We start from the raw sequence: 2,646 nt of genomic DNA, 5'->3' as shown, positions 1-2,646 counted from the left end.
CTTTAAAAAGTACATAGTGTGGTGTATGAGGACACACACCTCACTACGGGCCGATCTGGCTACAGAATCGCGCCTTGTTGTGTTTTGTCACTTTCCTTATATACTCAGACCAGACAAAGAGATACCAAATGTAGTTGTAAAAACCTTTTGGTGTTTAGGTTCCCATGCTCCAGTGTCACACCTGGCTGGAAAATGTTCAGAGACTCAAAAGGAGGGCACACCTCCTCCTCAACAGAACACAGTTCTACCAAATTCTTAATCTTCTCCATAATATAAGTGATTACTGTGAAATTAAGACCAATTTACCAATCGCACTGAGACCTTTCAAATGAGACCAAACATGAGAGTGAAGAACAATAGATTCATAAGACACATGACATATAATGCCTTATTCCTAATGAACTTTAAACCAAGTCTTTTGGGCAGAAGGAGGGGAAGCGGGAAGAGCAGAGGTGAGGAGGGTGTCATTAAGACACAGGGGGTGGTGTTGTTTACTCTCCTTTAGAAGTCCTTTTGTTCCTTTGAATATCCCTTCTCAGATTAGTCTTATTGCATTTACAGGTTTTGATTCACCTCCTTACAGGGGTGACATGTGGAAACTAGTATGTACTGACCTCAGCATACAACTTGTCTCTGTGTCAGGTCCTATCCCAGGATGGAGAGGAGCGACGTCAGAGGAAGCCCCACTAGGGGTCACCGACCGACGATTTGCATCCCTGGGTGAGTGGGATGCAAGTGGGACACCGGTCAGTTCTTCTCACCAATTACCTGTTACCCAAAAAACGGGAAGCAACTGGCACTTCGCAAAGACTGTAGTACCTTGCGAAGGTGTTCAGTGTCAACCAGCCTGCAGCCTGATGTCTGGCAGAGAGGCACTGTGCGCCAACACAAAGGAGGAGGCACCAGTCTCTCAACCCTATGGGGCACAGTTCACCTAGGGCCTGGCAAGCCAAGGTGATGGCATCCACTATCCAGTGGGCCAAACTCTGCTTGGAAACCGCCTTCCCTTTCTGCTGACCTCTGTGACAGACAAAAAGCTGCTCAGAGCTTCTGAAGCTCAGAGTGTGGTCCACATCTAGTTTTAACGGTACACAGCAACGCCAAGGCTGGATCTGCCTCCTCCGTGCGCAGTGCTTGCAGGTTCACCACCTGTTTGCGAAGGATTAGTGGGAACCTTAAGCACTTATCCATACCGGATCTCAGGAGAAATCCTGAGAGTCAGCTGTCCCAAACACGAGGCACTCTTCGCTCACCGAAAATGCTTGGAAGTCCCCGCCCCGATGAAAGTGAGCGATCCCATGAGGATAAAAGAGTTGACATAGGAGGATTACCTTTCTGGCTCCCCTCAGGAACCTCACGACAAGATTATGCTTCCCCAAAGACCGGCTGTCTACTCAATTGTGATGAGCTGCAATGGCAGCCACATTTCAAGGTGGAGGGTGATTGCCCATGCTTTAACCATTCTTGCAGGAAGGAGAATTGTGCACCTTTGGGGGTCTTCTCAGTGAAAAGATAAGTAGTGAAGAAAACCAAAAAGCTTACAGCACCTAGTATTCCTAGGCAGACTCCCATCCATGTACTAACCAGGCCCAACTCTGCTTAGCTTCTGAGATCAGGCGTGAACAGGGTGGTATGGCCAGAAGCAAGAGCTGCTGCAAAAAGGCCCCTATTTTAAGGTGAGGCACACTACAGGCCGTCATACTAGATAAGAAATGAAGGAAACACAAAAGCTATTTCAAAATAAGGTACATTAAAGGTAAGAGCATTAGATAAGTAGTTAAAAACAGTCAAACGCTGTTTAAAGATCAGCTACTTTAAAGGCAAACAAATTAAATAAGCAGTAAGGGAAAGCAAAGAGCTGTTCAAGCTTTGGAGTATTGGGTATTAGAAAAGTAGTGAAGAAAACCAAAAAACTTACAGCACCTAGTATTCCTAGGCAGTTTCCCATCCATGTACTAACCAGGCCCACCTCTGCTTGGCTTTTGAGATTAGACCAGATCAGGCGTGAATAGGGTGGTTTGGCCATAAGCGAGAGCTGGAGCCAAAAAGCAGCATATTTTAAGGTGAGGCACACTACATGCCATCATACTAGATAAGTAGTGAAGGAAACACACAAAAAAATTACTTCAAAATAACGTACATTAAATATAAGAGCATTAGTAGTTAAAAACAGCCAAACGCTGTTTAAAGATCAGCTACTTTAAAGGCAATTGAATTAAATAAGCAGTAAGGGAAAGCGAAGAGCTGTTCAAACTTTGGCCACTCTAAGGGCCAGTGTATTAGATAAGTAGTGAAGAAAACCAAAACACTTACAGCACCTGGTATTCCTAGGCAGCATCCCATCCAAGAACTAACCAGGCCCAAGTCTGCTTAGCTTCTGAGATCAGACAAGATCAGGCGTGAACAGGGTGGTACGGTCATAAGCGAGAGATGCAGCAAAAAGCCCCATGTTTTAAGGTGAGGTACACTACATGCCATCGTACTAGATAAGTCCTGAAGGAAACACAAAAAAAATTACTTCAAAATAATGTACATTAAATATAAGAGCATTAGATAAGTAGTTAAAAACAGCCAAACGCTATTTAAAGATCAGCTACTTTAAAGGCAATTGAATTAAATAAGCAGTAAGGGAAAGCAAAGAGCTGT

General features: G+C 44.4%; 1 pseudogene; it reads right to left on the bottom strand.

Moving 5' to 3' along the window:
• Positions 1-2,306: 2,306 nt before the first annotated feature.
• LOC122335869 lies at positions 2,307-2,425 on the bottom strand (annotated as a pseudogene).
• Positions 2,426-2,646: the final 221 nt, after the last annotated feature.

The sequence above is a fragment of the Puntigrus tetrazona genome, unplaced genomic scaffold (assembly GCF_018831695.1).
Source record: "Puntigrus tetrazona isolate hp1 unplaced genomic scaffold, ASM1883169v1 S000000904, whole genome shotgun sequence".
Taxonomy (NCBI): Eukaryota; Metazoa; Chordata; class Actinopteri; order Cypriniformes; family Cyprinidae; genus Puntigrus; species Puntigrus tetrazona.
This window is presented reverse-complemented; position numbering and strand designations above follow the sequence as displayed.